Source organism: Syngnathus floridae, chromosome 6 (assembly GCF_059516105.1).
Source record: "Syngnathus floridae isolate MCC-2025c chromosome 6, RoL_Sflo_1.0, whole genome shotgun sequence".
NCBI classification, from domain to species: Eukaryota; Metazoa; Chordata; class Actinopteri; order Syngnathiformes; family Syngnathidae; genus Syngnathus; species Syngnathus floridae.
The window spans coordinates 1,186,986-1,197,164 of record NC_142418.1 but is presented as its reverse complement, the minus strand read 5'-3'; the positions used below and the strand labels follow the sequence as shown (position 1 = coordinate 1,197,164).

Sequence of the window (10,179 nt, the reverse complement as noted above, 5' to 3'; positions counted from 1 at the left end):
ATTTAAATTTTATCTAATATGCCATTGATATGTTTTATTATTATTATTATTATTATTATTATTACGATTATTACGATTATTACTATTATTGTTATTATTAGTATTATTAGTGTTATTATCAACTTGATTTTGATCGCCTGCACTTTTCAGTTTTACAAGCCTTGCTTGTTCAATATTCATTGTAAAATCAAAACTTGTTTGATTCCATATTAAAAGGTTCATTTTTTCAACCTTGGCCCGCGGCTTTGTTCAATTTAAAATTTTGGCCCGCTGTGAATTTGAGTTTGACACCCCTGGTCTAGAATAACATAAGTGTGAAGGCCTTCACACTAACAATAATAATAATGATAAAGTGAATGGTGTAGAATAACAAGTGTGAAGGCCTTCGCCTTCACACTAATAACATATGTGTGAAGGCCATCGCCTTCACACAATAATAAAGTGAATGGTGTAAAATAACAAGTGTGAAGGCCTTTGCCTTCACACTAATATTTTTTGTCAAATAATCCTATCTATGCTACACTAAACTTTCAACACACCTCATACTTCCTGTAGTCCTGCCAGAGCCCCTTGGGGCAGATGGCACTATGCGAGCAGTTCTCTGGTAGACTCCAGTAGGACACCCAGCCGGACCTGTACATATCAATAGACAAATGGAGCAAACTCAGGGCCGGATTTGAGAACGCCACTTTTCCAAAGTCCAAGAACAACCACACACCACACGGCCTCCTTTGCTTTTCCATGACAACAGATGCAGCGTGATAGGGACGGGATTGTATTGGGAATTGCACTGCACCATTTACGCAATTCAAAATATGAATAGCCAACGTCAGATTACAGCCCATTAAAGGTGCAGTAGCTTCTTATATATAGTCAAAAACTCAATTCCCGCCATCAAGACAAGCTAGATTTTGTCTTAAAACAACATTGAACCATGTTTAATGTCGTCTGTATTGTGGATCAAATAGTGCATTTGTGATATAAGCGCATGCTAACCTCACTGCCAGTGCTCATTAATTCTGCTCAATCTCATTCATTTGGTCGCCTCTACGAGTCAACAGCTCATCATCCTGATGCACTCCAGCTGCCACCCAAAGACACCATCCCTGAGCCGGGAGCCACAATCGGTTGGACAGACCTCTCAGTCAAGTGAAAGAGACAAAGCGAACAAGCTTTTTTTTTTTACCATTAATCATTAATGCATCCATCAGTCCATATGAAATTGTGAACATAGTTCAACGTTGTTGCCAAACACTTATTTTCATTGTATATTCTTCCCGCGCTATATTCGGAGCAACTTCTGTGGCCTCGCTATTACATAGTTTTTAGGGGTGTGAGCATATCCAGATTTTATTTACTTGGTTATTTTACAATGTAGGAATGGTAAACGGCAAATGGACTGGAGTGCTTTCATCAAAGCGCTTTAGAATGTCTCATATTAACCCATTCACACACCTGTCTTTGTGTGTCTTGACGTGAAGAAATTGACGATAAAGCAGACTTTGACTTTGACTTTGTTTTTGGTGCATTTCAAATAACCGAACAGCATGTTATTCAAATGTGCCGTTGAGTCATCCATCCATCTTCTGCGGGCGTGGTTTAGCCTATCCCAGCAGTCACTGGGCAGTAGGCAGGGGACACCCTGAACTGGTTGCAGCCAATCACAGGGCACACAGAGACAAACAACCATCTGCACTCGCACTCATACTTAGGGCCAATTTGGAGTGCTCAATAAGCCTGCCATGCATGTTTTTGGGATGTGGGAGGAAACCGGAGTTCCCGGAGGAAACCCACGCAGGCAAAAGGAGAACATGCAAACTCCACACAGGGAGGGCCGGAGGTGGATTCGAACCCACACCCTCCGAACTGTGAGGCGGACGTGCTTAATTTTCAAAAAATATTCCAACTCTAATGTGCCAGTATCCTCGCGTGCCAGTATCCCAACATTGCCAGGGCTGTAAAGGCCTTTTTTTAGCTGCTTTACTATACTGTAACTGTTCTGACCGGCCCGGGCTGAACTGCCGTCTTTCATGGCACAAAATTATCAGGCCAACGACAGATGGTATAATTTTGGACATGTCTTGTAGCCTATATTTTTAGCATTCCCTCACATTGCAGTGGCAATGCGTTTGCTTAATTTAAGAGGATTTAGCTGAGGAGCACCAATTTTACTTAAGCTTTCTGTAGACAATTGCGCCCCCAAAACTGTGTGTGATTATTAGCGATGGTATTTGGGGATGAGACGTTATCAATGAGATTCATTTGCATAGAGGTGGGAATAAAACCCGAACCCAAAATAATAATCACAATTACATTCCATCAATTGCACAGAGACAGAAGGTGAGCAAGTGTTGAGTGAATAGTGTGAAAACTGCACAACGCTACGTCAGTGATTAGTGTGCTGGTGTGTTGTCAATAACTTTTTTTTTCTTGTTTTCAGCCCAATTATAGTGATGGTTTTTAAATAGCTAAAATGGAATAATACAAAAGAAATACTAACTCTCTGAGAGGCTGTGAGAACTTTCCTTGTTGTGTCACCATCAGTTCCAGTAATAATTTTCAGTCTCTCCAGGACCAATTTCGCTGACAGTGTTACTAACGGGACACCAAGCTGCCCAACTTGTTGTCTCAATCCACTCACTGTGAACAGAAAACTTAATTACAAGAGGCATCACCATTGTTTGTTTCATGCTGCTATTGTGCTTTTCCAAAAGCTTCTGTATACCTAAGCATTCAGAGCACCTTTACAATTACATCCTATATACACAATTATGGTCTTAGTCAAAGGATTCTTTAACAGGGCTGTGAGGTAATTTTTATGAAAAGACCATACTGCCACAAGCAGCATGGGACAAACGTGGATGCTAAAGACATGCCTGATAGCTCTGGTATTTAGAATTAAAAAAGTAAACATAAAAGCATTTTAAAAATAATGCCAAGGAATATAAATCTTACCCAAAAGTGAACCAGCAATTTCTAATGGGATGGCTTCAGAGGTCACATGCATTTGCTCCTTTAAATCATTGTTGAAAGGACTGCTTGGATTTGGGTTCTAGAAAAAGTATAGTAACTGCTCTCAGCATGTAAAATGTCAAAACGTGTGTTAAGTACACAAACAAATTAGAACCACAAATAATGCTAATTTTTGACCAGTTGCAATGATATTCATCACATTTTCCCATTTTAATGTTTAATGGGACATCACCATGTTATGGATATCACTCGCTCACTCACTCACTCCTATCTCCTTGAACAGGCTGCAGAAATCCTGCTGCTTCTCTAATAGATGGATCGCTGCCTCTTGCAGCTGGTCACCTCCTTGCTTCAGTCTCTTTGCAACACGACCAGCTGAGAACGTAAGCAGCCAGGTGAGCCAAAACATGTTTGTCATTTGTAAAGGTTGAGAATGTATGGCGCTCACACAAATACAATTTGACCAGATGGCGTAAAAATGAATTTGCTTGTTACTCACCCAGAAGACGCGACAGAATTCTTTTCTGAGAGACAGAATCACATACAGCCTAACCTAATCAGGTCAAGTTAGGGCATTCCAAAGCTCTGGAGCCCAAATAGAAAATGCTCTAGACCCTGCAGATATTTTTTGGGCCCTCGGGGTCACTAAAAGACTTGCGTTTTGCGAGCGAAGGTTACGAGACGGGACGTAAGGAACAACTAGGTCAACAAGATATGAAGGCGCTAAGCCATGCAACGATTTATAGGTTAATAGAAGAACCTTGAAGTCACATCTTAAATGGACCGGGAGCCAATGTAAATTGGCTAATATTGGGGTAATGTGATCCAATTTTCTTGGCCGTGAGAGCAGCCTTGCAGCAGCATTTTGTACTAACTGTAGACGTTTGATACTGGACTTAGGAAGACCAGAGAATAATGCGTTACAGTAGTCCAGGCGCAACGTAATAAACGCATGTATAATAGTTTCCACATCCCCGGTCGAGAGGATCGGACGAATCTTAGCAATATTACGGAGGTGAAAAAACACAATTCTAGTTATGTTCTTAATGTGCTTTTGAAAGGAGAGCGTTTGGTCAAATATTACCCCAAGATTAGTTACAGTATCACTCTGAGTGATAGTACGGTTATCCATAGTTATAGTGGTTTCCTTAAATAAGTGGTAAAAACGAGCTGGACCAATTATCAACACCTCAGTTTTATCTGGGTTAAGACGAAGGAAATTGAGAGACATCCATTGCTTGATCTCCGCAAGGCACGCCTCAAGATTACAACAGTCCCGCGGATTTGTCATCGATAACGGCATATATAATTGAGTGTCATCCGCGTAACATTGAAAACTAATATCATATTTACGTATTATGTCCCCAAGCGGAATCATATAAATATTAAATAGAATTGGTCCGAGTACCGATCCCTGCGGGACACCACACATAACGTTATAGAGCTCAGAGGTCGCATTGCCATGGACCACTCGGTGCGTCCTGTTTGATAGATAGGAATAGAACCAGCGTAGTGCTGACCCTGAAATACCAACACAGCTTTTAAGGCGCTCTAATAAAATATCGAAGTCTACGGTGTCGAAGGCAGCACTAAGATTGAAAAGCGTTATAAAATGGGAAATCTCCGTGACTGTCAACTAAGTGCAGGAATGACCAAATCCCATTTTCCAACCAAGCCTTATCAAACAACGGTTTCTATTTGATGATAATGCATCTGATGTTCCAAATTGGCGTATCATGTGGAGTGAAGTTGTGATTGTAGTCGCCAGTATAAAAGGACCAGTTACTGAAACTTGGATAACTTAACGGGGAGTTTTTGAACATTGAAATCACATTTTAGTGATAGTTCTATTCCACCGAGTTTCTCAAATAGTTTCTTAGGCAGATACCAGAAAGGGCTGTTATTTTGGAAGGATTTTAATCAATTGATTTTTAGGGAGAGTGGCCCGGTGGTGCACTGGTTAGCTCGACCACCTCACAGTTGGGAGGGTGCGGGTTCGATTCCACCTCTGGTCCTCCCTGTGTGGAGTTTGCATGTTCTCCCCGGGCCCGCATATATGTTTTCACCGGGCACTCTGGTTTCCTCCTACATCCCAAAAACATGCTAGGTAGGCCGATTGAGCACTCCAAATCGTCCCTAGGTGTGAGTGCGAATGGTTGTTTGTCTCTGTGTACCCTGCGATTGGCTGGCAACCAGTTCAGGGTATCCCCCGCCTACTGCCCAATGACTAGGATAGGCTCCAGCACGCCCGTGACCCCCGTGGGACAAGCAGTACAGATAATGGATGGATGGATGGATGGATGGATGGATGGATTTTTAGGGTCCCATTTATAAAATCAAATGAATAGCCTGAACGCCACCATCTTTGTAATATTTGGTTATTTCAGGTCTTTTAATATAATTAACTTTTTCCTCCTTGTATAATCCAAATTTAATTGGTTTATTTTTTTTGATGGCTTTATTTGGGATAGAGATAGAGTATGCTGGGTAGATACATTTTGAAATGCTTTCCAACTTGGTCAGGAGGACACGTCACATAAGACTAAGAAAAAGCTATCGTGCATATGGTCTATTAATAGGCAGCATCCTTCAACGCACAATATGGCGAGGACTTGACGTAATTTGACGTAGTCGTCGTTGGCAGATGCAGTATCCCCATAAACCGAGAATAGTAGTCGGAGACCACGAAGTAGCTTCTTTTGTTGTGTTCACAGCGATCAAGAGCAATCCTTTTCCACGGACGACTTGCCAGCACTGTAGAAATAAGTGGCTCCTTGTTTTGGCTTCGTTTCATCTCCAGACACGTCTTGCATGACTCGACAATGATCTTGAGTCGCACAGAGAATCCAGGCCACCATACTGATGCTTTAACCCTATCCCTGCACTTTGTTAGCTCCTGATGTCCTTCATGTATCTTCTGTAAGATTTCTGCTCGCATTGTCTTTGGAACTATTATCCTTGCTCCTCTTATTAACAGTCCATCAGCTTCTGATAGCTCGTTTTTCACTTTTGCGTAGTTTCTAACATTTAGCGAAAGTTTGCTGTTGTACTCCGGCCAGCCTGACCTGATGAATTTAGCGACCAGTTGCTGTTGCCATTCTGATGCTCTCCATCTTTGCCGGCGATGCCGGAACTCCATGCAGCACTGTGGCTACGTAGCAGGCCACATTTTCATGTGTGTCCGCTTCGTTCATTACATGTGTTTGAGGGTTGCGGGACAGGGTGTCTGCCACGATGAAGGACTACCCAGGTACATATTCCGCTCTAGCATTGTATCTCAGGAGTCTCATCAATAAGCGCTGGCACCTCACAGGAACATTGTCTAAGCTTTGGCTGTTGACAAGTGGTAGCAATGGCTTGTGGTATGTCTCGAGTCTAAACTGGTCCGAGCCACAGAGCTACTTATCAAATTTCTTACATGCCCAGACATTCCTTCTCAATCTGCGCGTAGTGCGTTTCTGCCTCTGTGAGATGCCTCGAGCAGTACGCAACAGGCTTCCATTCTTTTCCATGGAGCTGGAGGCGCACACCCCCGAGACCGTAGCTGCTCGCATCGGCTGACACAGCAGTGGGCTTGGCGACATCATAGAATGTGAGAGCTGGTGCAGTTAACATCTCGTTGATGCTCTGGAAAGCTGACTGCTGTGAGTGGCCCCACGTCCAAGCATTCTTACTCTAAAGGAGCTCGTAAAGTGGCTGACCTTTTGTGGATAGGTTAGGGACATATCTTCAAAGATTGTTTACCATGCCAAGGACTATCTTTAACTCCTGCACATTTTTAGGTGGTGCTAGTTGGCAAATGGCTTCCACTTTTTCCGGGTCAGGCCTAACTCCTGTGTTGTCAATGAGGTGGCCCAGAAAGCGTAGCTGGCTCTGTCTGAACGAGCATTTGTCTCTGTTGAATTTCAGGCCTGCCGCCTCGACACGCCTAAGGACCTTCTCCAGTCTCTCATCATTTTCCTTCATTGTAGTTCCATAAACAAGACTGTCATCCATGAAAAGTTCCACATCGTCCAGCCACTGCAGAGTCTCAAACGTTTTCCGTTGGAAGATCTCAGGTACTCTGAAAATACCAAAAGGTAATCTTTTAAAGCAGTATCTGCCGAAGGGTGTGATGAACGTTGTCAATTTGCAGCTTCCAGGTGCAGTGGAATCTGGCAAAATCCACTCGCAGCATCCAGGGAAGAGAACACAGCTGCTCCACCCAACTTGACTGTTATTTCATCAGCAATGGGGAGGACATATCGCTTTCTTTTTACAGACTCTTTTAACCTCTTCAGGTCAACGCATATTCTTGCTTTGCCTGTGTTTTTTTGGAACAGGTACCATGGGCGCACACCATTCAGTCGGTTGCGTCACCCGTTCAATAACGGCAGATTTGTCCATCCTGTGTAGTTCCTCTTTTACTTTGTCCAAAAGAGGGAAGGGCACGCAGCGGGCGGTGTATGGTGTTGCATCGTCCTTCAGCTGGATTTTTACAGGATCCGTTTTTAGTGTGCCGTGCTCACCAAAAGCTTGCTGAAAGCCATGGATAACTTGTGTCACACCATCCACTCGCCGTACAAGGTTCATTTTTATAGACAGAGGTCTGCTCAGTAAATTACTGACACTTGGGCCTCACACCACATACGCATCCAGAAGGTAGTTCTTTCCCTTGTAGTGGATGGTTGCATTGATGCGACCCAGGCACCATAGCCCACCTCCAGAACTATCGAGGAGAATTTTGGCTGGTAGGGGTGAGTGTCTGGAATTAATCCTCATATGCTGACATCTGCTCCCGTATCGATTTTGAACTCCATCTCAGTGGAATCCACCTTGAGCCGCACTGTCCTCTATCCTTTTTCCTCTGCAGGGTTCACCGAGCCCAAGTAAAAAGACATCTGGTTTTTCTGTTCAATCTCTGTAATTTCCATTTTCAGACTTGTTGTGGCAGTGGTTATATGTAGACCCCAATGCAGAACATCTCTCTTCTTTGCCATGTGGTGCTTTTCCACATCTCCCACATTTATTATAACTCTCCCGTCATCCTTGTCCAGCTTTGCCGTGGGACGAAAACGCTCAAAACGTTGCCTCCAGTTCGTTTCTGACAGCCTTGGCGAGTGGGTGTGACAAGTGGTGTTAAATACATGTGTGGCTCAGTGGTAAAGTGTCTTGCTCAAGGACACTTCGACACGGTCACCGGGTTGCAGATCGAGCCCACAACCTTAGAGTTGAGAGGCGAACACTCAACCACTAAGCCACGCATGCATTTGACACCACTCGTCACGCCCACTCGCTTAGGCTGTCAGAAACGAAGTTGAATCAACTAAGGTTGTGGGGTCGATCCTCAACCCTGGTGAACATGTCGAAGTGTTCTTGAGCAAGACACTAACCCCAATTTGCCAGTGTGGACCTGGCAGCGCCTTGCATAGCAGCAGCCTCCCATTGGTCTAAGAGTGTGTGTGAAGCATTATAAAACATTTTGTACACCATGTGATGTACATAAAAAATAAAGCAATACAAGTAATAAATAATAAATATAAGTGCAGTCAATTTACCATTTAACTTACATTCAGATAACCGACGTTTATAAGTATGAACCAATATTCTGCGTGCATGTACTTTGAATGTTAGATTAAACTAGTGGTAAACTTGTTGTTCACAGTCACCATAACCTTCTAAGCTCACGAGATTTTTGGGACCAAGGATGAGAGATGGGCTGTTTTGGCTACATATGTGCAGGAGGTCGCAGCCCAGATGGATGGAGAAGCAGGAGACGGGGAAGCAGTAGCGCACAAGAAGATGTTGATAAGGGAAGTCGAAGACCTCAATTCACATTCTCTTTCGAATTGTTTCCTTGTTAGGCAACTACTATATAAATGTGAGGATTGCAAGAGTTACAATATCACTTTCTGACATTGCCATTCGTGAATGTGAACCCCATGAGGATAGAAAGTGGTCCATGCGCTAACTTTTGTGCACTTTCCTGAAACCAGAGCATAACAACAAAGAATCTGATCAAATTCTAGCCCCCTTGTGTGTGATATCTTATCATATATATTCTAGTGTACTGCAATACATTCTCACTTCAGAAGGGAAAACTGAGTTGAAACTGAGTTGAAAACTAGAAGATATGCCAGCAACCAGAACATATGTATACCATTAAAATGCTATTTAAATTAGATTAATGCTGTCCTTCACCATCAGTGAAACTGATAAACTGCTGTTAGGCAATTACAGTATGGATTATAAAGCCCACCTTCATAGAATTTTTTATTTTGGAAATGTTTTCATATATAGGGCACACCAGATTAAAAGGTGCATAGAATAGAAGCTACTGCATCAAACTGGGGTTGATTACGGTTGCATTATGCATACACTAGATGGAGCTATGCTAAAGGGAATGTCAACCCAGTCAATGAGGTAAAAAAAGTCCAACTCCCATTCCATATTAAAGTGATACGCTTTGGTTGATGGTCATGAACTTTCTTTAGATTAAAAGAAAAAAGCGAGTGCATGCGTTGATGCGTAATGCCTTGATTAGCTTGTTATCTTGGGCTTCGGGTTTGTGTATGTGCAGCCAAACCTGCTGTGGTGAGGGGGTGTGGTCACTGTCTATTGCACATGTGCGGTTCACTGTGATTGCCTCCCGACAGGCTTACCTGTATGTCAATCAAGCGATGGGATGGATTCTAGCCTATTGAAAAAAAAAAAATCTAAAAATGTCATTTGATCGACCAGTAGTAGCTTACTTTGGTGATGCCCCTGACGACGGTTGCCGTAATGCTGAAAGTGATGCGACCTTGTATTTTACTAGTCATACTGAAACGTACTGAAACATTTTGGCAGAGCGCTGTGTACAACCAGTATGAATCAACAAATGTATCAATTGATCCATATATAAGGTGCTCTGCATTATAAGGCGCACTGTGGTTTTTGGAGTAAATTATAAAGCTTTTAAGTGTGCTCTATAGTGTGGGAAATACGGCAATTTAATTTAACAGACTTAATTAATATCAATTAACAGCTTAATATTGCCTGACTAGCATTCTGTTAGGGTTTTCCAGGTTATCTTTATCATAGGATTATGTTGGAATGCAACAGGTAATAAATACCTTACCTTGTCCTCCTTATCACAAGGTCGTAAAACATCCCCTGAGATGTTTAGACTAGAGGACAAGGGCTTTCTATTCAGCCCACTCATACCCCCACTCTGTTTCTCTTAAT

General features: G+C 42.7%; 1 long non-coding RNA gene across 1 annotated transcript; it reads left to right on the top strand.

The window, feature by feature from the left end:
- The first annotated feature begins 3,096 nt into the window (after nucleotides 1–3,096).
- Nucleotides 3,097–8,201, top strand: LOC148395927 (uncharacterized). The gene is made up of 3 exons (XR_015859180.1): nucleotides 3,097–3,368; nucleotides 6,883–7,031; nucleotides 7,109–8,201. It is a non-coding gene; the product is annotated as an uncharacterized LOC148395927 (long non-coding RNA).
- Nucleotides 8,202–10,179: the final 1,978 nt, after the last annotated feature.